The 25,629-nt window shown below is 39.2% G+C and overlaps 1 long non-coding RNA gene across 1 annotated transcript; it reads left to right on the top strand.

The window, feature by feature from the left end:
• The first annotated feature begins 1,110 nt into the window (after positions 1 to 1,110).
• Positions 1,111 to 24,556, top strand: LOC117064351. Its single transcript, XR_004429398.1, has 3 exons — positions 1,111 to 1,121; positions 6,593 to 6,595; positions 24,413 to 24,556. It is a non-coding gene; the product is annotated as an uncharacterized LOC117064351 (long non-coding RNA).
• The last annotated feature ends 1,073 nt before the right edge of the window (positions 24,557 to 25,629 follow it).

Raw genomic sequence — 25,629 nt, 5'->3', positions numbered from 1 at the left:
TGCCTAGAACAGAGAGCCTGACTTGCGGTAAATATTTCAGAGATACTGAGGAACAAATGAGTTCTTGTCTGGAACTGAAGCCTGGGAAAGCTTCATGGTATTGTAGCAAGAGGTTCCAGGAGCTAAACCTGGCTGATAGCCAGAGACATCTCAAGAGCAGCAGCGACATTCCACAACACCAGAAGTGAGAAGCAGGAAAGCACCTTTGGCTTCCCAGGTCTGTGAAGGAAGGAGGGCAGTTGGCTCAGTTCTGAAGCTGAGTCTAAAGGAAGCAGATTCTGAGGAAGGGTGTGTTTCAGATGTCTATTGCAGTGGCATGGTGTGGAAAAGGAAACTGAAGCGGGGGGACTAGTGTGACTCCTTTTTACCAACAATGTCAAAAAATAGTGTTTATTGCCATTGGCCTTCTCTAGCCCTTTCTTTCTGTGGAAATACAGATCAGGGATTCCCCTCCTTAATGATAAAGACTGTGTAATGATAAGCCTTGCATCATAAAGTGGCCTTTTTCAAGAGTAGATGAAGAAAGGGGACCCAGGGAGCAAGCAGGAGGGAGCAGTGGCATTAGAGAGCCCACCAGCATGTGCCAGCCCCAGAAGGGGTCAAGGTCATCGTTGCATTAGCCCACAGAGGCTTACGGGCAGCAGTATGACCCACCCGAAGTAGGCCAGGCTGTATTCAGCCACGACCAAAATCACACATTCTCTAATTTAGTTCACGTTACACTAACAACTACCAGAAACAGTTTTGAGTTCACAAGAACAAAAGACAACGATGATAATTTCCTCTGGCTCTTTTGCCAAAGCCATCAGCAATTTTCTGTCTTTCTTTCCCCCACTTAAATCCACCCAATCTATCTCATTATCTTGAATTTGCCTTATTTTTTTCTCGGAAATAAAAAAATGAATTAACCTTTTAGTAACTAGAACCCATTATAGAGATATCTTGTATTCACAGTATGTAGGCTATGACTCTGTTATTAATTAATGTATCTTTTACGTAATTTTGACTTCGGAGCTAAGCATAGTTAATCTCATAAAAATTGTATTTTAACTTTACGAGACATATCTGTCTAGTAAAATCCATGTACACCCATGTATTTGACAGATTTATAGTACGGGTCAGTTTTGCTGCAAATCCAAGTTTATATAAATCTTTGTATTTTCAGATTTCCTGTGGATATCAGGACTTCCTCTAGAAAATGTAAAGATCACTTACAACATCTGAGTTGATGTCAATTAACAAATGAGGATAACGAGCTAGTTGTTTTCATTGATACTATCTGATATGGCATTGGGGATTCTTATCTAAATCTGTTTATCAACACTTTCAATCAAATCAAAAGCAAGAGATGCTTTGTAACGCAGAAACCATTCTTTTCTCTCAGGGGTATGAGGAAACAGTTCATTCTGATAGAAGTGGCTATTGGTGAGGAATGGTTGGTAGCATTTTGAGTGGAAGCCTGATCTCCAGAATGCTATTCTAAGTGGTCTATTTCTTCACCTGGCTCCCCTACTATACATTCTTGAGGAAGAACATTGGCATTAAGAAATCACAGAAATTCATGCTTAGGTCTTCAACCATAGGATCTTGAACCAACCTTTTGTTTTGTTAGCCAATATAATGGGTATAAACAAAATGGGTTCTGCAATTCCCCTGAACTTACATAAGAACTGAATATCTGCCCTTCCCCATCTACACATAACGGAGATACTGCTGAATACCTCATCAAAGTCAGTTTCCTTCATAGAATGGATGGACTTGTTCTGGTCCATTTATATCCTCTTGCCCCTCTGGACCCAGCACACAGCTCTGAGTCAGTCAAGCGACTGATGGAGGCACCAGAGATCATGGCATGGTGATAAGCCAATTGGCCCATTTAGGGTCAATCCCTGAATGTCGGAGCTGAGTCAACTAGCCACAAACTCCAGGGAACACATGGCTACATCTGAAAGCATACAGGTTCATCTGCCTTGCAACACTGCCCATTGCCACACCTACTACCAGCTGCAGCCGGTGAGAGTTGCTCTTTGAAGTTCTGCCCTTCACACAGTACCTCATTAGTCATAGACCAACCAGGCCGTGAGAAAACATCAGAATACATCTGTCACCTCTAACAATTCATGGAGCAGATTCTCCATTTCCTTTGTTATGCTGTGAATAATTCTGCAGCTTCTCCGATTTTATTAAGAAGTCTTTCCCTTGGTTTCTCTTTGTTCTTCTCATCTAATCTCTTAATGGAAGTTGCTAATTAAATTCCTATAGCCATATTTTTAACAATGTTTTGAATAGCAAAGTCTGTCAACTGCAGAAAGTGTATATTCTTATCAACACGCCTGTTGCCTGGAGGAGCGAAGGCCTCGCTGACAGATGGCTGCCGAGGAAGGCCCAGCAGGCCTCACATCTGCAGCACCTGGTGGTGGGGACACGGGAGCAAGCGCAGGGCTGGAGACGAGGGTCTGTTTGGGCTCAATAATTAGAATCCAGGTTGCTGGAGAGGTTCTGTGAATCTCAAGTGGAACTTGGCAAATTTCAGCAAAGTATTCTGGACATGTAGTTGTTTTTAAGCATCCTTTGATGCTGTCCCATTAACAGTCTTGTATCCCTTTAAATCTAAGTGGTAGCACGTCTCTGAAGGGAAATTTTAAAAGCCGAATGCCTGACATGTATACCAACACGTCGTTTTGTGGGACACAAGTCATCAAATTGAGTTCCATTAAATTTACTTGTTGCTATCTGGTAGGAGGTTTCAAGGCCCTCATGAACAACAAGGAATCATCCTTTAGCCTGAATTTATATGGAGATTAAGAATGCAAATGTGTTCCTTTAAAGCAACTCCGTTTTTATCCCCACATAGGTAGTCAGCAACACAACATCTTGTAGTTATGAGTGGTTAATTGAAGGATAATCCACTAACACAGGAATCAGTACTAAATCAGTCCATTTAAGGGATCATTGGTCCTTGATCAAATGTTAGTACCTGCCTAAAACAAAAATTCATTTATGCTCTCAACAAATGCTTTCTCCTTGCTTAATAGTTGTCACATAATGATGCTGGGTACTAGTCATAGAGAAGTTGTGACAACCTGGCTCAAGAGAGCAGGCAAAGTTCACAGGTCTGCTGGCTCCTACATCCACATTTCACAAATCATCAGAACAGAGCTGTGATTGTGTGAGTGACTGTGTGACTGAGTGAGAGTGAGAGAGAGAGAGTGTGTGTGTGTGTGCGCGCGCGCATCCTCATAACAGTGCTGGAAACTGCAAGAGACTGACCAGGGCTTTGGGAAATCTCTGAACAATAGAAGGGATCAAATCTACGGAAAACTACACTAAGAGTCAGGCAGAAACTACAGCTCAAAAAAAAAAGAGGAGGAAATGCCTCTGAGAGAGAAGCCATTTTGGGAGAGTTCCAAGTGCAGAGGCAAAGGATGGAGGAAGGCAGGCAGGTTCCCTGTGGAAATTGTCAGAGTGGTTAAAAATTTAACTCAGCAATTATATCTGTCTGAAAGAAATATTTACATTTGTGCAGTCTATGTATGAAAGAGGGTGAGCCTTGCTGCATGGCTCGTAATAGTGAAAACAACCTGATCATCCATCTATCCGTGTGTGAGTTACTATTAAATTATGTAGATCACCATGTATCAATATGAAAAGATCTCCAAGTCCTGATGTTAAAGGAAAAAAGCAATTTGTAGAAAACACACAGTAAAGGGAAAGAGAGAGAGATAATAGATAGATAGATAGATAGATAGATAGATAGATATAAATGACAGACGGATGAATGGATGGAAGGATGGGTGGAGTATATTTACACATGCTTGTGAATGGAAAACTACAGGTCTGGAAGGAGACTTGCCAAATAGTTATTAAAGACTTTACCTTTTAGACATTGAATGAGGGTGTAGTAGGGTGAGGGGGACATTCGCTTTTTATTATCATGTTTATGTAATGCCTGAAATTGTATGAGGCCATATTAACATAATATATATTATTATAGGTATATAAAGTGCAAAGAAAGAAAAAAACAGACATACTGCTCCTTCCCAAGAAGCTTACATAGGAGATAAAGGCGGGTACGGAAAAATTATTGGCAATTCAGTGAAACAGGTGCACTGATAGAGTAATGTCAAGGTGGCTTAGCTCCTCAAAAAGGTGCATGACCCAATCTAGATCACAAAGGGCTCCCCTGAGGCAGTGATGGCTAAGCTGAACTCTGAAGTTCTCATGGGGAAATGGGGACGAGAAGCAGGGGGCCAGTCACCAAAGCTGAGGTGCTCAGTTCTAAGTGCGTATCAAAGATGAACCTGGACAGGGGTCAGGAGGGATCTGACAGGTGGTGAAAGTCCTTGTAAGCTGTCTTGAGCCATCTCACCTCCCTCCTGAGCCTCTCACTGGGGGACATGGTGTGTCAGAGCCCTAGACGTGAGAGTGAGAACTATGCCGGGGAAGCAGCACCTTCATCTCCAGTGAGCTCATCTCACTGTCTCCCTTCTCCAACAAGACACTGGCAGCTGGGAGACACACAGAATTGCATGAGAGTGACTGAGACAGCCTCTCTGGAGGTTGGGTCACCAGTTGGAATTCTTCTCTCTCAGTGAGGCCTGTGGGCCACCCCCATGACATCCTTCTTTCTTTCCCACTGGCCCAAGCTGCTCTCTGCTGGTAGTCGAGATGATTCAGGTAAGGTTGACAGATCAGGCACCTCTTTCTTCATCCCTTTTCGCTGCCTTCTACTAAGATCAGTCAACTACTAATAAACTCCTGCCCAGAAAATTTTACTTCCTGAAACCTTTCAGAAAACTTACAAGTAGACCATTCAGTCCTTCAAGAAGCATGGACTTGAAGTCAAGTGCACGGACTTTCCATGATACCAAGAGGGTTTGGGGGTGGGGGAGTTACACAGTAAAGGCAGGAGAGGAGAGCTGCTTTTTCCTGAAGTAGCAGCTCATATATTCCCCACAGCACTGCAGCTTTCCAGAAAGTCTCATGCTTGGTCTTTCCTGAGTCCAAGCTGGCATTGGAGAAGACAGAAATGGCTCTCTGTGCTTGGCATAGCCCCGTGCAACCTCCAGTGAGTATGTGCTTGAGGGATAGCTGCCACACCAGCACTGGATCGGCTTCCCAGGGCTGCAGCAGCAAAATGCCACAAACCGGATGGCTTAAACTGACAAAAACTTATACTCTCACAGTTCTGGAGTCTAGAAGTCTGAAATTAAGGGGCCAGCAGGGCCATGCCCCCTCTAAAGGCCATAGGGAAGAATTCTTCCTTCAGTCTTCTGGCTCTGGTTGCCTGCAGACCTTCCTTGGCTTGTGACTGCATCACTCCAATCTCTGTCTTTACTTCGCTTTCCTTCTGTGTCTGTGTCTTCTCTTTTTCTGTCTTCTGCAAGAACACTTGTCATGAGATTTAGGGTCCACCCATGTAATCCAAGGTGATCTCATCTTAATATCTTTACCTTAACTATATCTGCAGAGATCCTTTTTCCAAACAAGTTCACATTCACAGGTTCCCAGGGTCAGGATGTGGACCCATCTTTTGGAGGGATGTAATTCAACACTCCATAGATGCCTAGTAATCTTGTTATTCTTGAGGCCTTTGCTCTCATTTTCTTCACCAGGTTCAGTGTCGGTTTTAGCCCTCACACTTGGTTTAACATCTATCTAGGGCGCTATTTTGCATAAAAGGAGAACAGCAGATAAAATGGTGTGGTTTAGAGATGAGATTCAGTACCCTCATTAGTTAGATGCAAAGATAAGCCAGAAAAATCTACTTACTTGCCCGAAGTCACAGTTTAGACACAGAGCCGAGACTCAAATTCAGGAGACCTTTCTGCCACCCCATGCTTTGGAGGTATAAGGTTCTAAGTACTTATGTTTGACCTTGGTTTCAGGTTGGATATTAAGCACACAACAGTTATTTTGAGGATAAAATATTAAAAATAAATAGCACTTTCATCTTGCAAATTCTTATCCTATAGTAGGGCCTTGAAAATTCCACTCCCGTTGGGCAGAGCAGAACTAGGATCACTCAGACTGCTGAATACTTTCTTGCTTATTTCTCACCTTATCCCAGTAAAGGAATCTGTCTCTTGATTTCAGAAAGTTTTGGTGTGCTAAACTGTGCTTTGATCCAATTAGAGAGAAAACTACCCCAAATGCTATGAAAGCAAAACATTTTAGTTCATGAACTTGAAGAAGTGTTATCAAGGCCTTTAGCTTAGTCTGGTAAACCAAGGAGTAGGATAGCACACTTCAAAGACTGGGCAGTATTTTTCTTGGGACCTGAGTTAGGAACGAATGGGGCTAGGGAGGAGTGGGGTGGGTGAGGGCGGGTGTCCTTTGGACTCGCTTACAAGGCTTGGCTTGATAGGAGCACTGGATGCCTGTGAATATCAGTTATGTAATGCATACCCCAAGCAGTTGTAAAGTCATTCAGACAATGGTCAAATTTGGGAAGTTTCCAACTCATGAATACTGCAGATAGCCCATTTTCTTCACCTTCAGTTGAATCTGATACTTTTGAATAGGCTGTGAGGTGTTCGGGACTTTATCTGAGCCAGAGCCGCTAAGCTGAAAGGAGACGTGAATGGATGAGGGAGTCATTCAAAAAACGCTTTCATTTGGTTTCAGACACACTTTCTTTGTTTTGATGTGCTCAGAACATCATCTATTTGAAGTCTGGCTCCACTAGAGTTTTTATCTCCAAAGCAAGAAAAATATGGTAATTTTAAATAAATAAGCCACCACAACAAAATGTATTTGGGGGGAAAAAACTGTTTCCAGAAGATTTGTGCATTTTGAACATGGGTAATGCCTGTACAAAAGTCTAAATGAGTCACTCTAAGCTATAGTCTGTCTTTCTCTTTGTTCTTTAAGAAAATATTCACATCTCTCCAACTAAATTAACATATATTATCACAAATGTGTCATTCTCAAATTTCCTGAGCTTGGCTTATCACTCACTGTTCTTTTTTTTGCTCATGACTGTCTTTCTGAAAACAAAACAACATTATTCACACCAATAAGTGTAACAGGCACAATGGGAGAAAGTGCTGGAAGCAACTTCTTTGTACTTATCGGGGTGACCTCTCACTCTTGGCTTTTCCTTTCTTCGCCTCTCTGGAGTCACGTCTCTGAGAAGGAACTGTGTTCCATTAATGTTCCCGCACCCATTTGTCCTCTACACGCCCTTTGTGCTCCAGGAGAATTCAGCATCCAGGCAAAATCTAACTCCTGACTTTATCCTGCAGTTGACAACAGTATATCTTGTTTAAAGAGAAATATTCGATTCCTTTCATTGTCTTAATTCATAGGTGATTTAAATGGCTAGAGAAAAAGCCTAAGTCTCCTGATGCTTGAATAAAAAATAAAATGAACCATTTACTTAATGCCCCATTTGAAGCCAGAGGCCCTGTAAAGAGTTTGGCCAGACCGTTTGTAAGATTGGAGATTGTATTTGCATACATTCCCACACCTGGGAGTGAATCTGTGTAATAGACACTTGGATATATACCAGTGAGAAATACAAGTTGGGAGTTTCTACCAGGCAGGAGATCTCAGCCCTCGCTAAATTTTAACTCAGGTCAGGAAAAGAGAGTTCCCTAGAAAAATTCATTTTATATCCAAACTTAAGATTCAGAACCAACACAGTAGAGAAAGAGAATTCAGAGTTTTCTGTCTAATGCGAATGGGATACTAAGAGTGTTACTTTCAGATTCACCATTTAAAGCAGCTTACCACCAAAAATATCTTCTGGTTAAATGGAGACTGAACCCCCTACCAGGATATTAGAAATGATGCAGAAACAGGTTATAGTTTTCTGACTTTATTAAGATAGATTTCTTTGTGTAACCTGAGAGGCAAATACCATTGACATAGGTTGCTAAATGCTTGTGGATTAGGATAATGACATGAAATAGCTTGAGCTCTGCTATTTTTGCAACACACAAATTTAGGTATAAAGCATATTACTTATCTTTGCCTTATGTTTATATTTCTCACAAACTTTTCAGTCAATCTAATTTTTTAAATCAAAATATAACCACAGCCCTAGAGATTGCTCAGGTTAAACATATATTTTAACCATGACCATCATAGGAACACAAGTGACCAAAAATCTATTTTACCAATGACTCCCAGAAATCTAAGCTTTCAGAATTTTCAGAACCACCAGAATAGAAATCGACTTTGGTGGACACCAGATTTTTATTTTTGTTTTTGTTTTAACAAACCCCACCTCTTTCTCCAGCATCTTATCAATACACACAGGCCATTTACGATTTTTCTTACATATTCATTCCTTTCTCCGAGAAATTTAAGACTTTATTACCAATTTTGGCGGATATTCTGACTTTTATGTTGGACAGGCCTTAAGAGACCCTGAGCCGAATGGGGCCCCTGTTTCTGTTGCTTCAAGACAGTGAAGGACCTGAAGGCTGAACTGAACTGGGGTGTGTGTGTGTGTGTGTCTGTGTACATGTGTGTGTGTCAGGGGTGGAGGCAGTTGCTCTGTCTTTTCCTTAAATTGTCTTGTAAGTCACCTCTAATGAGCAGAAGTTGTATGCAAACTCCCTAAGGAGAGGGCAGGCAAATTATTTCTTAATTCTGCTCAGCCACCACAGATCAACATTTATTCCTCTTGCTCAAAAATTACAAAGTTGGTTCATGCCTGGATGCTTAAGCCTGTGGGGACTCGAGAACTCTAAACCCTACTGGGCCTTGACAGGCAGAATGTCTGTAAAATTACTCTGAAAACATTAAATCTTCATGGCTGGGAGATTAAGACTCTCTTCCTCAGTGTAGGTATTTTTTAGTACGGAGTGTTAAAATCGACTTGCCTTTGTTAAAGCTTCCATGTTCCTACGGTTTCCACCTAAGCCACTAAGGAGACATAGGGATGTATTTTTAGTGCTAGAACACTGTAAAGACCATGCCCATATCAGGGGCACACACAGAGCTTTCTTTTTTTTAATAGATTTTTGGTGTAAGCCTTTTTCTGAAATAAGGCTTTGGGGAAAACAAAAAGAAAGAAAAACAGCTACCTACTCTGATTAGGCTCACAAAGCGACTACAGTACTCCACATTATCTTAAGAAAAACAAAAGCCCGAAAGCACAGCCCACAGCCTTTCCATCAAGTAGCAGGCATTAAAGTACATTAGCTCTATCATTTGTATGTCTATAAATATCAATAAAGTATGTGATTTGGCTTCACTTTCACACAAAGAAGGAGGACTATCCTTTTCAGGAAATTTTGCAGAGACACTCACCAACAAAAGTTCAGTAACTTAATCTTTGGAAAGCCCAATCATGCTGAGTTCAAAATTGCAGGTTTTAAACTAATGTACCTGATAAGTGCTGATGGCAGAACTAAAGCGAGCCATTATTAGGTAATCCAATATTCCCAATCCCAGTTATCTGTAACAGAGAAGAGTCTCCCTAAAACAGCAGTAATGTGTTCACATCTACATTCATCTCTGAAGTCAAAAAGAGGCATTCTTCGTGGGCTTTATCTGTTTCCAAATGTCTGCCTCCACAAGGAGTGATTTCGCACTGCTGAGGCAACTATGCAGATGACTCCAATATCTTTGTCCAATGGGTGCTCTTTCTTACGGATCCCCAGGACACTGTCCTACAGGCTGGACTTTCACAGCTGTCTGACTTTTATGTTGAACAGGACTTGGAGACCTTGAGCCAAATGGGGCCTCTGCTTCTGTTGCTTCTAAGGGGTGGGGGCAGTTGGTTAGGGTTTTTTTCTCTTCTATGTGTCATACTGCTTCCAACTTTTCTCCAGCACAAGTTTTCTCCTGTAAGGTGTCATGATGCCTATGGAGAGGGTTTTGTAGAGCATCCCTCATGCAAATTTATTCGCACAGGGCCACTTATCACTGCTATTGGTTTGAAACATCTATCTTGTTTCTCCTGAGTGGCAGACCCTATTCCCAGAGCTGAAATAAACATGGTCCTCAAACTATTCATTATTCAGTAACACATTAAGAGATAAGGTGAAAAAAGGTAAAACTTATTCAAGGTGCCGCATTTGTCCTGCCTCTCTCCTATGGCAACATGAACAGCAACTCTGTTATTACATTTGTGTGTTGCACGGTTTTACATGTTCTAATTTGGAATCAAATTTATTTTTAAAGATATTTTAAAACCAGAATCTAAGTCTGAATTAAGATAATCCCAAGAAGATCCAGAGTGTAGGATGGCAGGTGGATAACTTAGAATGGGGCTACCACTTCTTTTCTCCACAGTCTCGACTGGTTCTTGCCTGGAAACACACATCTCCATAAACAAGTGTATTGACATATGTAAATTTGTATGTTTCATCTTACAAGTCCAACAAAATTAAGTTAATAAGTACGATCGTTGGGAAATGCATGCAAGGGTGGGGGAGTGACAGAAGCCTGCTGAGTAGAACATTGTGTTCTTTTACTTGTCTCCCACCCTGGACTAGTTCACAGGAGACACCTTAGGATGGAAGAGAAGGATCAAAACAAGGACCCTCCCTCAAAAATAGGCACTCTGAGAATTTTGTTATGAGTCACTTATGATCCTACAATCTCTTTTCAGAAGTTGTGTGTGTAAAGCAGGAATTCTCTAAGAATCAGTAAGTTTTTCTATTTCATAATGACCATCTGAAGAAGGCACTTGGCTTTCCATTAAAAGTTTGGCAAGCTCCAGAGTGAAACAAATAGACAGCAATCTCCCATTTGCTCAGAATGGTTTAAGAACATTCAACTATTTCATATTATTAAGAGTTATCATCCATATCAAATGCAGATTACCAATTTTTAAATAACCTTATCAAGCTAAACTACATTAAATTTTAAAACTATATTGAATAAACTTCACCTAAAGTCAGGAATTTGCACGACTGCCAAGTCAATGCTGAGGCCATCGGTTAACATCCTATAATCCTATGGCTGTAGAAAATGTATGAGATTGAGCTGAGCACATGTTGAATTTATTAGGATACACCTGGGGAACTGGCATTTTAAACAAGCCTGAGACTTCAGCTTCTTATTGTCAACTATTTCTTGCTAATAAAAGTAAAGCACAGAATGTGAAAAACTTCAATTAAGGTACTGGAGATGTAGCCGTGTGGAGGTTACGAGCTCAAATGGACACCATAAGTAATGTAAGTTCTATCTAGAGCCGAGATCCTCCAATACGCATGTACAACAGAACAATGGAGCCTTTGTTGAAACGGGGTGTCGGCTCCACCTCAGGGATTCTGATTTAGTAGATTTGGCCTAAGAATTTACATTTGTAGTAGGTTTCCCAGGTGATGCTGATGTTGTTGGTTTGGGAACCATATATTGAACTGTGACTCTAGAGTCAAATGAAAGTTTGTTTACTCATTTGATTGCTTATTTCCCAGTTAACTTGATTAGGTCAATGCAAACTCAAATAAGTCTGTCCATAAAATTCCCTTTTCTGCCCTCAGAATTATAGGTTAGCCAGACTGATTTAAAAAAAAAAAAAAAACTAACAGATTTTTATTTTTCTTTTGTACCACTGTGATAAGGAGTCATAAAAATGTCACTCTATAACCACAAAAGGCATTTAAGCATTTCAATACGTCCATACAGTAGTTAAGCTAGATAGACTTGGATTCATAGACAGCTATGTCCTTTCCAGCTATATGACCTTGGGCAAGCCATTTAGTAGCTCTAAACCTCAATCTTTATTAAATATGACTAAAAATTTAAACCCCAATGGATTGTTGGGAAGATTATAAAGTCCCTATGTAATACACCTAGCACAGTTAGAGAGTAATATTTTCTACTTGTTTCAAAAGACTCAATCCAGTAACATTCTAATAACTGTAGAGAACTATAATAACTCAGATAACTATGGATAACTCAGAGATGAATAACTCAGAGAGTTATAGATTACTTAGAGAAACCATGGAGTGTTCTGTAAAGATGCACCTCCACAATATATAATATTACAACATTCCGTAAAACACCAATCAGTTAGAATATAGGAATTGACTTAATTTTCTGATTAGCAGAAGTTTTTTGTTTGTTTGTTTGTTTGTTTCTGAGACAGAGTCTCGCTCTGTCGCCCAGGCTGGAGCGCAGTGGCGTGATCTCGGCTCACTGGAAGCTCCACCTCCTGGGTTCACGCCATTCTCCTGCCTCAGCCTCCCAAGCAGCTGGGACTACAGGCGCCTGCCACCACGCCCAGCTAACTTTTTGTATTTTTTTTTTTTTTTTTTTTTTTTTTTTTTTTAGTAGAGACGGGTTTTCACCATGTTAGCCAGGAAGGTCTTGATCTCCTGACTTCGTGATCCGCCCGTCTCGGCCTCCCAAAGTGCTAGGATTACACAGCAGAAGTTTTAAGAAACTTCTTCTTGCTTCAACCTTGGCTGAAATTTCTTTTAACTCCCCTGTCTTGTGACATAATATGTATTTCCAGGTAGTCTTTCATTGCTGAATTAGGGTCACTCATTGCTTCAGAGTTATCACTGTAGACCAAACTGTCATTGTAGTCATAGAAAGTAATGGAAAGTATACTGAATAAGTTGTAATTTTAAAATACAATTTATTTTTAAAATATATATAATTCCCATTATAAATTAGATTTTTTGTGTGTGTGGTGCTTTCCTCACCACGAACAATCTAGAGCACAGAAAAAATTCTAGTAAATAAGTGATTTAGCTAGTTAGGGCTCAGCAAATTGATAATACAGTGAGATTTCATAGGGTACTGGAAGACTACAAAAGATACAGTTCAACTGGGACATGTGAGTTTTCAAACAACATGTGGTTCTGCTGACTGGGCAGGAAACGGTGTTTTGGGGACCTCTTTCTCCAAATTCATCAAGTCAGTATGTTTCATTGCCTGATACCTTCCGATGCACCTCTCTACGCTACACTTCAAATTCCATGGATCGCTCCATAGTTGGCATTATTTGGTCCCATTACATACAATCCAAATGTCAAGGCAAGAAGCCCCAACTCACTCCCCATCTGCACTCCAGAGGTTCTCAAATGAAGAAGGTTTGCCTTAAAAGAAGAATTTTACCACAGGGGCCCTACTGGCATTTGGGGCCACACCATTCTTGGTTGCAGGAGCTGTCCTGTGCATCAAAGGAAGTTTAGCCACAACCCTGGGTTTTACCCTCAAGATATCAGTAACTCTCCCCTTCCCAAATTAAGATAATAAAAAATGTCTCCAGACATTGCCAAATGTCCCATGAGGGGCAAAATTGACCTCACTCCCCCGAGTTAAGAACCACTGCCCTAAAGACCAGTCCTCAATTAGAAGACTGTGGGGACATTTTCTCCCTGCCAGTCCCTCTGATGTTAATCATGTGGAAATGACCAAAGACAACTCTGGGAATCTGCCCATTTCTCTCCTCCTACTAATTATTTTTATTAGGCCAGCAAAGCAGAGAGATTTCTTCATTCCAACAGAGTCTTATGGAACAGACAGTTTATGTCAGATAAAAGCACATTCATGGATTTCAGAACCTCGGGATATATGTATATATATATATATTTTTTTTGAGGCGGAGTCTTGCTCTGTCGCCCAGTCTGGAGTGCAGTGGCCGGATCTCAGCTCACTGCAAGCTCCACCTCCCGGGTTCCCGCCATTCTCCTGCCTCAGCCTCCCAAGTAGCTGGGACTACAGGCGCCCACCACCTCGCCCGGCTAGTTTTTTGTATTTTTAGTAGAGACAGGGTTTCACTGTGTTCGCCAGGATGGTCTCGATCTCCTGACCTTGTGATCTGCCTGTCTCGGCCTCCCAAAGTGCTGGGATTACAGGCTTGAGCCACCGCGCCCGGCGTATATTTTTGATGACAGATATCTGAAGGGTTTGCATTTCTACCAAGTACAGTCTAGGCAAGCCTGACCTTACCGGTTCCTTGAATCCCTTGATTAACTTCAAGTCAGCAAGAATGCTTACCAAAAAGCTAGATGTGAAACATCTTCATAGAAAGCTTCTTATGCTGATAATTATGAAATAATTCTTTATGGGCGGCACACTCAAAGTGACTCAAGGTCCCTTTGCTGATTATGAATTTTCGTTGCAATTTAGTGGCATAAGAAGTTGAGCTGGCTATGACTACCTTGAAAATTCTTCCTTCCTGTGTGTGGGTATGTGTGTTTTAAAATGAAATTCTCAATATGAGTTTTTGAAAATGATTTTCATCTTATTCCTCTAAGGATAATACAAAAAAGAATATGGCATGTTTTATGTTTCAGGTACTATGTAGCCTATCAAAGGAAGAGAGGGACTGCTACTGTCAGGCTTATTCCCCATCCTTGTGGGCAGATAACACCAACACCCATGAAAGAAGGAGAGGAATGTACTACTCTGGAACAGAACAGTGCACACTCTGCATGATGCAGAGTACAAGGTATTCAGAGAATGGGGCTCTGTGAAGGTTGGGGTCTTCAGGAAAGGCTTCACAAAGGATGTCAACCTGAAGCAATGTACATGGCCACAAGGTGCTGCTTTCCCCTGCAGAAAACCCAGACTTGGAGGTAGAGAAGTGGTAGAGCAGATGGACAGAATTCAACTCATTTATGATCGTGACCAAGAGGGTATTTATAAACAGCCAAATAAGACAGAATAGTAAGGATGTTAAAATATGCCATGTCCTGGTTAAGTATTATCTCCTTGTAATAATAAGATCAGAAAGGAATCCAGGGACTAAAATATTGATGTAAGTCAGAAATAACCTGAAGTTTGAGTTATTTATTTTGGTACTACTACTGCTGTAAGGTAAGTAAGAAATGCTAAATGAACAAGGAGCATCTCCTATTCTTATCTTATCTATTCGGTTTGATGGTAGGATCTAGATTCACTCTATATTAATAGAACATGAACTGAGTAACTACTACCTAATGCACCAGGCATGGGACTGTGGCACCTATTATTATTCCAGGAGCTGGAGACACAGAGGCAAACTGAACAGACAAGGCCTCTGTTCTCAGGACCTGCCTTTTCTACTGTGGGAAGACTGGCAATTAAACCAGTAAACAATCAGAAGGTGATTGTGTCCACTGGAGAAAATGAAGCAGTGTAACGTGACAAAATAGGGGTCTGCAAACTATGGCCTACAGACAAAGTCAGCCCACTGCCTGTTTTTATATGGCCCATAAGCTAAGAATGGCTTTTATATTTGAACCCCAACAAGTGGAATATGTCTTCTCATTCATAGACCTACATTACAAAAAATTATGCTTTTTTGTCCTATTTTGAGTATCCTTTTTTTTTTTTTTTTAAATTGTGCTCATTTGTTTTCTCTGTTGTCATTTAAGTACTTACATGATATCGTCAATTTTGCCTCTTGGCCTACTGTGTGTCCCTTTACATAAAAATGTTGCCAACTGCTGTGTTAGAGACCCACAACTCTGGTAGAAAAGGACCCAAGGCTAGAGCTGCGAAGGAAGACCTTTTTGAGCAGGTGACATCAAGGCTGAGACGTGAATGGCTACAGGGCATCCTGGGTTCTCGTCTACTTCTGCCAGGGCTACGTAACATCTGGGTCTCTCTTTTCTTATTTGTAAAATATCTCAGTTGAACTATATCATCTGCCTTCCCTAAACCACTATAGTTCTGTTTCTCTGTTGACTGAACATGGCGCATCCTTCATCATTATTCATCTTTCATTACTCATCTATGTCCATTTCATGAGTATGAAGAAGAAACAGATCAGCAGAAGAGACGTTTCCAATTCTCCACTTTTGCACGCATCATACGGTTTGGCAAGATTCACAGAAGTCCCATAAATGAGAGTTCTACAATTAACCTCCAATACCTTGATGAAGTATGTGGAAGTTTGTCAGAGCACAAGGCCAGATGCCTTACAATTTTCCAAACATTACTAAAAAAACAACCCACGCACACTCTGAATTATTGTGGTCTTTCAAAGTCTATACAAAGTAATATGCAAGGAGACAAAGCTATTTTACCAGGCAGACAGATATTCCAAATTACTGGTTCTTAACAAGCATGGTAATACATCAGTCAAAAGCAATAAATTTAAACTTAATGAAATCTCAATTTGCCTACAGTGCATTTCACTTTGACATTTTCTATATTGCCACGGTGCTTTGATAAAGTTTTTTAAAATGCAAAGAAAGTGTCTGTAAGGCTAAAGACCAGACTTGGTACCATTGTGGCCAAGGCAACATTACAGTACTTAAGTTTCATCACTCTATGCCCCGTGGCAGGCAGAGCCCCGGCGCTAACACAGGTTCAGTTTTCATTATCATCGTATGATTATGCATTTTACTGCATTTAACTGATAATACAACTACCAGCTCACCTTAAAAGAATTAGCTTGGAGGTTTCATTGCTTTCCAAATGGAATTCATTTGACAAACAAATGACAATTAGCCTAGTCTCCCTGTTCTGCGTCAGGATGCTTTTTGATTGAACCTAGACCAATTTACAATTTTTAAATGAGTTTAGACATTTACATTTAAAATGTCTAGAGGAAATTAGCCCTGGGACATCCAACAGCCAAAATGCTTTTTGAAGTTGATTATTATTTGATCTAGTACCCTCTACCTGTACATTTTGTTCTGACTTCAAAGTTCGGGAATGTAAATGCCACCTCACCTCAAAGCACAGGGAGAAACTTAAAAGCAGTTTTGCTCATTATGTTATGCAAAGGAGCCCATATTTTAATATTTATTTAATATGGTTAGTTAGCTTTAATGACACCAGTGCGACAGTGTCATAGTTTTGGAATCTGAAAGCGCTGATTGAAGTTTCTGGCCGCTGCCTCTATTTTTCTGCACAGAAAAGGATCCTGCCCTTTGAAGGACAGATCAGCTCCTGGCTGCATCCATTCTGGCGAGGGCTAAACGTGATAACTTTCAGATGAAGAGTTCACCTGCGTTGGTGAAGAAAGCACAGATCATGATTTCAGGGGCGACAGAGACACTTGACTGTCAGATTCCAATTCTGTGTGTTTTCTAAGTGCAAGCCCTTTGCCCACCGCTGCTGAGGAAGCTGCTAGTAATTCCATTATAAACATGCAGTGCTGATAACCCAGCCACAGAAACTGGTATTGCCCTGAAATTAAGCGCACTGATTTCTAGCAGAGAGCATATTTTATTTATTTATTATTGTTTTTATTGCTACATTATTGTCAAAATGAGAAAACAACAGCCTTTTTCTCATTCCATGTTGTACAACTGCAAAAATTAAATATGGTGAGGGGAAAGCTTGCAAAATGTTTTATTGTACTCGTCACCCTGTTCTGAAGGCCTGGTAATCAGTGTTATCCACAGTATATTCAAAGGAACGCTCTGGAAGAAAGGGCATGTGACGTAGTGCTGAGGAGTCGGCAAGTCCCTATCTGCATGGAGTTATCATGGCTTTCACAGGTCATCCCTGAGAGCTCACCAGAATATTTTGAATTTCTAGTTTTGTCTCACACTATAGGACACACACCACATGTTTTCAAAATAACTTTGAGTTCAAAAGAGTTCCCTCATGATAACACTGTATAACCCCAGCACAGAATTAATGGTTTTGAAGACTGTTTTCTGTGAAGGTAGCAGAGGCTGACTTCAGTAACCCTGGCCCTCCTCAGTGCTCACAGCAGAGTCATGAGGCAAGACTGCCTGGAGAGGGAGACGTCACAGATTAAGAATGGCAGCGGAGGGCGCCATGTTTGGTCTCCTTGGGAGAATTGGTCTGAATCCCCTGATCTCACCACCATTATTGTGAAATTAGTGATTAAACAACAACAACAACAAACAAAATTCTTTTTCATCCATTTTATTGCTGAAGAGATTAGATGTCCTCTAAGGTCGCTTCAGATCTAAACTGTGTGATTTCGCATCAGCATCCTTTCACCCTGCCGCACTCCAACCTCATTTTCCTTAATGAAAATGGAATCCAGGTCCCGCCAAAGTGTCCTTGGAGTCAACTCTGTTTTGATTCTAAATGTAACACGCAAGCACCACATTTTCTCACACACAGACTGTCCCAAGTAGAGACATGGCAAGTCTTTCTATCAAAGGCTTCTCACTGTCTATTTTTCTTCCAGTAGAGACAGCACTCTCTCTTCCTGTGCGAACAGCCTGGCGGCAACCATGTTGCACAACATCCTCAGCCCGTGGCTTAGAAGTCTCCAGAGTTGCCTAAGAGCCCAGGCTGCACAGCTGGAAACCTGGAGGTTTTTGCTACCTTGTCCGCCCTCTGCTGGATGGACCGACGTCTGCTTACGAAGTGGCCCACAAACAGCCGAAAGGTTTTCCCTTAAGGTGGGTGGGTTTTTCACTAAGCTACGGGAAATCATTTTGGGATTTTACAAAACAAATTTTTCTTTTTTTTTCTTCAGAGATTTTTAGAAATACACTTTCTTCTCTCCAGATATGCAGGTATACCAATTTATTCTGCCTACGTGTTTGGAAAAAAACAGAGAATTTGTCAGTGAAAACCGTAAAAGATTCTAACATCTCTCTCTGACAATCAAATGCTGTATGTGCCCCTGCCCTGGCACTAATGACCTGGCAACAAGGAAATAAAACAACACTAAATCGGAATAATTATTCTAATATTCTCACAACACGAAGAAGCAGAATATGATGAGGGTTAAGACCGTGAAAACAGACTGCCTGGGTATAAATACTTCTCTGACTGTTATTAACTGTGAGGCCTTGCCCAAGTTAAATAACCTCTCCAAGCTTGAGCTTCCTCTTCTGTAATATGAAGTTATAATACTATTTGTCTCCTGTGGTTGTTATAGTTTATATATATATATACACACACACACACACTCGGAGTTTTATATATATATATAACTATTTATATATAGTAAACATATATAACTGTATATATATGGGTTAACTATATATAAAACTATATACATTTAACAAATAAAACTGTATTATATAGTTAACATATATAACTGTATTTATATATTGTTAACATATATGAAATGTATATATGTATAAGTTAACTATATGTGTGTTGTATATATAACAGACACATATATAGTTAATATATACTATATAGATTGCTATGATTAACCCTATATATGTTATATATATACTATATATAATAAAACTATTTGTCTCCCGAGGTTGTCACAGTTAACCCATATAAGACAAATAGTATTATAAATTCTGATTCTTGAGAAAAGGGGCTAGCTTTGCAGGAATTTTTGGTATCTTCTTTGTAGGACCTCATAAAACAAGGCTAATAGTTGAAAGAGTTTTTGTGTAGTAGACACACATTCACCTACTCAATAAATATTTAATGTGCACGCACCCTGTATCTACAGATCAGAGGCTAAGTAGAGAAGATGCAGATGTAAACAAGACAGACATGGTCTCTACAATGTAGAGCTTACATACTGATGGGGAAAACAGACAGTAAACAAGCAATTAAAGATAAAGAATGTCTAAAATGACCATCATAGAATGCAAAACCTCACCTGGAGTTCCCACTTTCTAATTTTACAAAAGATTCCTTTGTACGGAGAGATCTCTGTGTTGGAAAATGTCATAATCTAAAAGAATGCTAGAAGAGCTATAAAGTCCTCATTATCCAGGGTCCGGAGACTTTGTATTTAGGAAAATTCACAAATAGAAAGGATATATTTGCCCACAAAAAATTACATAGGAGTTGCAGTGCCAATTCAGTAATACACAGAGCAAAACATTGCATCCTTATGCTCAAAGTTTCATCTGTATGAAATAGAAATGCATTTTCTATTTCATACAGTGCTCGATAAAACTCCACGCCACAGTGGTGCAGAATATTCTTGAAGGGTTCTCAGAATTAAAGTGGGTTGGCAGGTACTAACTCAAACACTCTTAAGGGTTGCTGAAGAGCAACTGGGGATATTGCAGATCTGCCAGAAGATATTTTTTCTCTACTAAAAAGTGGAGCACCTGTAGGTATAAGATACAGATATACACAGTGAATACTGTATATAATGAATCTCCTCTCTTACCCAATTTCCCAAATAGCTGAGGTGATATGAGGGAAATAGTTGCATCTAGTTCATCAGGCCACGATAAATCATACCTTTATGAAACTTCAAGTTAAATTATTATTAGACTCTACTGTATACTGGATTGCATCTTTCTTTAATGAATTTCCATGGGCGAAAACAACCTGAGGTCAATTCACAGGTCACAGAACAAGCCCATGATAATGGCCTGTTCTTCATCACCATGTGTGAAACTATTTTTAGTAACCTACCTTCTACTCCTTTTTATTGCCAATTGATAACTTATACTTGTATAGATTTATGGGATGCAAAATTATGTTATGATTTATGAATACAATGTGGAATTAAATCAAGCTAGTTCACATACCCATCACCTCAAATACTTAACACTTTTTGTGGTGAGGACTTTTGAAATATACTCTTTTAGCAATTTTAAAATGTACAATACTCCATTATTAACTATATTCACCACACTGTGCAATAGAACTAAAAAAAGAAAAACTATATTCCTCCTGTCTGAGATTTTGTAGTCTTCAACCATTATCTCCCCTTTCCTCTCACTCTCTAGCCTCTGTAACCACCATTCTACTCTCTGCTTCTACAAATTCAATTGTTTTCAATTTTACCTATAAATGAGAACATGAAGTATCTGTCTTCCAGTGCCTGGCTTATTCCAGTTAGCATATGGCTCTCCAACTGCTGTGGCAAATGTCAGAATTCCCTTCTTTTTTAAGGCTGAATAGTATTCCATTGTGTATACATACCACATGCTCTTTATTCATTCATCTGCAGTGGATACAGGTTGATTTTATAACTTGGCTATTGTGACTGGTGCTGCAGTGACCATGGGAGGACAGACACTTCTTTGACAAGCTGACTTCAAATCTTTTGGGAAAATACCCAGAACTGAGATTACTGGATCATAGGGTAATTCTATTTTTAGGGTTTTTTTTTAGGAACCTCCGTAAGTTTTTCAAAATTGCTGTACTAAAACTCTTGTTGCTTTTTCCCACTCCCTTAATCTTTTTTCTCAGTAACTAATCATGCTCAAGTCAAAGTTATAAACATCTAGTCAAGTAGAGATGAGACACGTGAGAATGTTATTGCTCAAATATTTAAATTGGTGGATTAAATGATCCAGATGAATATATTTATTTTTATACAAAAGTTATATATACATGTATATTCACATGTGTGTGTGTATATATATATATATGTAAACACACATCTGTAGATGCATTTTCATGAGCACACACACACATACTTATCCCATAGAAAGCAAACTACCCATGTACCAAGTGGACCCACAGTGATTGGCTCAAAATTATTATCTTTGTTATAAACACAGTAAAATAAGCAAACTCCACTTAAGAAACGAGCTCCGGTTCTTCACATTTACAAGTCACAGTCTGAGGGATCCTAGCGTCTAAGATCTCACAATTAAGGGGTGCTGATCCCCAAGGTAACTTGACATTTGCGGAAAAATATTGAATCTTTTTTGCAATGTATTAATATTTTGATTACATTGACTGGTCTCTAAGGATTCTTTGTAGTTAGATTGTTTGCTGGTTGGTACCCTTCCCTGGAAACCAGTAGGCTTCTTCATCCACATGCATAAATTACATTTGGTGATGTTGTAGCAGAGATTAGTAGAGCTTTGGTTTGGTAAAACTAATTCTTAAGCATAGATAAAGAGCCATTCCATTCACATGGGAAAGATCTGCAATGAAAGTCACCATTCATGGGTCCGGAGCCATCTCCTCTCAGTGTGGCCACAGGTTCCCATTCTCAAGGCGGAGTGAAAGTGAGACCGAGGATCTCTCACTTGACAAACGCTTTTTCATGTGAAATACATGAACTCCTTTTCCCCCTTGACTAAGTTGTGTCAGATCATTGTCTCTTCCGCAGTACAGGAAGAGGAGCTAATCTATAAAACAATGAGACTTCACTCTGGATGCCAAAATCTGCAATTACATTGTACAGAGGGGCTTCATGAATAATTCCTGGGGTATGATCTGACATTAATCTGGAAGTTAATACAGAGCTGGGGCATTGCCAGCATAAAGCTGACTGATTTCTTTATAACAGCGCACTTTCGAGGTGAGGATACAACCTTTTCTCTGAGTTACACTCTCGATCCAAGCTGAGCACTCAGCTATCGTCTTTACGTCTTCTGTTTCCTCCTCTGAGTTGGCTGTCTGGGTATTGGCAACACAGCACCATCTTAGAAAAAAAGGCACTTCAATTAGGCAAGACAGCACCAAGACTTCAGCTATTTCTCACGTATTAGTTAGTTTTAAATGGCCTTGTAAGAAAATCCCCCAGTGTGGCAGAACTGTATATGCGACGTTGTTCCTGGCCAAGCCTTCGACCAAGGCCCCAGTTTGCTCTCAGAACTGGTCCCTTACTAAGGCCTAGGGAAAGTAATCTCAGAAAATCTCCTCTAGGAGTTATTGATGGGTCAATGTTGGTGCCTCCTCTTGAAGTAAATCAGAATCACGATTGATCTTTTCTGCTGAGATCTTTTCTTAGTTAACATGTTTCATTGATTCAAAAGCATATTTATAGGGTACGTATGTTCAGCATCGTAACAGAAATTTTGACAAATTATTAAGAGGAAAAAAAAAAACCACCTAACCAATAAACAATTTTTTTCTGCCCTGGGGATGTTCCTATCCAGCTAAAGAAAAGTGAGTAGAACAGATAATAATGTTTAGAGAAAGAAGTGGTGAGTGGAATAGAACACTGGGAGAAAGCATTTTGCAGAGAAGGGATGAGTTTGGGTTGAGCTTTGGTGGCTGGTAAGAGTTTGGGTTGATGAAGTGAACTTTTGTGATTTTTTAAGATAATAATAACCAAGCAAAAGAGTGGGCACGACACTGATTTTCCTGAATTTAAAATATTTGACAACAGGTATGGCACAGATATTAACCAATCAGAGGGCTGCAACCTGCCATTAACAATCAACACACAGTAACAGTGCAGAACGCTGAAATAGCAGCCTGGCTCGGCACTATTCAGCATTTTCTCGTTCCGTTTGTTGGCATGCCTATTGTCTGTCTCCCTCCCCTAGAATATAAATGTACCTGCAGCACACGAAGAACTGCCCAAGTATGACTGTTTCTCCGTATTTGTTCAGCGGCTGAATGTTTACAAAACTGTACACAAAAATCTCAGATTGGCCTGACGAGAGCAGAAAACTCATCTTAGGGGGTTGAAAATGAAAATAGACAGATAGGATGGGCAAAACAATGGCGATCTTTAAATGTCGAGATTAGAATTTTGAACAATTTTCTCTGAATAGTGGAGAATCAATGGAGATATACAAAAACACAGGGACAACAATCAGATCGTCAGCCTCATACCTAAAATCATTGCTGTGTCCCTAACCATGATGAACTGTTACTCGGTGCCAGATTTCTGGCATTAGTACTTTGTGTTTTACATGCATCACCTCATTATGCCCTTGTAACAGCTCTACGAAGTGCATCCTATTATTATCTTCTTTTTACAAATGGGCAAAGTGAAGCTTAAAGATCTCCTGTAACCTGTTCAAGGTCACATAATTACCAACCACCACACTATATGCACACACACACACACACACACACACTGATTGAAATGGTTTTCCTAGAAAAATTACATAACATTTCAGAATTACCCATAATTTCAGCATGATACCACTCTTACAATTTCCTTATACTTTCTTTTGGGCTATTACTCACATTTTATATAGTTGTACTACAACTATTACACAATTTTGTGATATGCTCTTTTTTTACTTAATGTTATCATGTAAAACTTCTCTTGTCACATAATATTTATAATTATACTTTGTAATTGTTGTTTAGTTCTTTTTTTTTGCTATTACAAATGATGTTTCAGTGAACATGTTCCTCTACATATCATATTTACTTTCTAATTATTTCTTTTGAATTAATTCCCAATAGTGATTAGAGTGTGTCAGAGAGTAGGAACATTTCATAGATCCTGAATTGTATTGCCAAATTGTTTTCCAAAAGTGTTATACTAACTTCTACTACTTCCAATAATTACTATTTGCCTATTTTACTAAAAATCTCATGATCATCAACTATTACCTAATAAAAATAAACGCTAGTAAAACTTTCACCTAATAAAAATAAATGCTACTTTTGACACATGCATGTGAATGTTCATTACAGCACTGTTCACAACAGCAAGGACATGGAATCAACCTAAATGCCCATCAATGACAGATTGGATAAAGAAAATGTGGTACACATACACCATGGAATACCATGCAGCCATAAAAAGGGATGAGATCATGTCTTCTGCAGGATCATGGATGGAGCTGGGGTCTCTTATCCTTAACAAATTAACACAGGAACAGAAAACCAGATACTGCATGTTCTCTCTTGTAAGTGGGAGCTGAATGATATGACCTTATGAACACAAAGAGGGAAACAACAGACACTAGGATCTCCTTGAGAGTGGAGGGCGGGAGGAGGGAGAGGAGCAGAAAAGGTAACTATTGGGCACTGGGCTTAATACTTGAGTGGTAAAATACTCTGTACAACAAAACCCCGTGTTACATGTTTACCTTTGTAACAAACCTTCACATGTACCCCTGAACCTAAAAGTTAGAATAAATAAATTAAATAAGTGGTACTTTTCATTTGCATTTTTGTTACTAGCTAATTTAAATATTTTTTAAACAAATGTATCTCTTCAAACTTAAATTGTCTGGGCAATCTTTGGTCCATTTATTCATTGGAGTCTTAATATTATTCTTACAAGGTCGATTAAGATCTTTATACGCTATAAATATACAGCACTACATAAATAGCACTACAAAAAGTACTACAGTTTGTCTTTTTTATATAAATATATTTTATGATTTGAATTTATCTTTATTTTTTATAATTTTACTGCAGATGCATTTTAAAATTTGTTTGCAATTTATTACTTTGCAATTCCTTCAGTTGCTTCAATCTTTGGAAAGTTCTCATCCTTCCATCTACCTGATACTCTATTTTATTTTTGGCTGATTTTCATTGATTTGACCTTTTTTAGCTTAAATTTTTTCCCATATGGAGATTGGTTTTGGTACATAGAAAACAAGGAATAAATGAATTTTCCTCAATCTCAACATTTATAAAAGAATTCTTCATTTTGCTACTGCTTTTAATACTATATTACATCTTAAATCTTTCTGTTTAATTTATGAGCTTCTATCCTGTTCCACTGACCTATTTTATTTGTTAGTATTCTAGTCTTGTAGTTTTTACTGCTGTTGTTTTATAGTATGGGTTTATATTTGATAGGACTGGCTTTTTTCTTTTCAACAACATTGTTGAGAGTCACACCATTTACTTTTTCAAATGAAGTCATAAATGACTTTTGTTTTATCCAAAATAAACTTCTGAAATTTCAAGTGAGATTGCTTTGGCCTATGTGTAATCTTAGGAAAAATTAGCATTTTATGCTTCCTTGATTCTAACCTTTTCAACCATTTATTCTAACCTTTTATATTTTCCAATAACGATGTCTTTATGTAAGTCACTGACATCTTTTATTATGCTGTTTCTTAGGTTTTTATATTAATACTTTTGAATGTTATTGTCAACAAGACTCTTGCATAACCTCTAATTACTTTTCATTGATAAAAAAGAATGTAATTTATTTCATATGTTTCATTTGTATTTAGT

The sequence above is a fragment of the Trachypithecus francoisi genome, unplaced genomic scaffold, assembly GCF_009764315.1.
Source record: "Trachypithecus francoisi isolate TF-2019V2 unplaced genomic scaffold, Tfra_2.0 Contig01579, whole genome shotgun sequence".
NCBI lineage: Eukaryota > Metazoa > Chordata > Mammalia > Primates > Cercopithecidae > Trachypithecus > Trachypithecus francoisi.
Note: the sequence above shows the minus strand (reverse complement) of the source record. Positions and strands in the feature narration are given on the sequence as shown.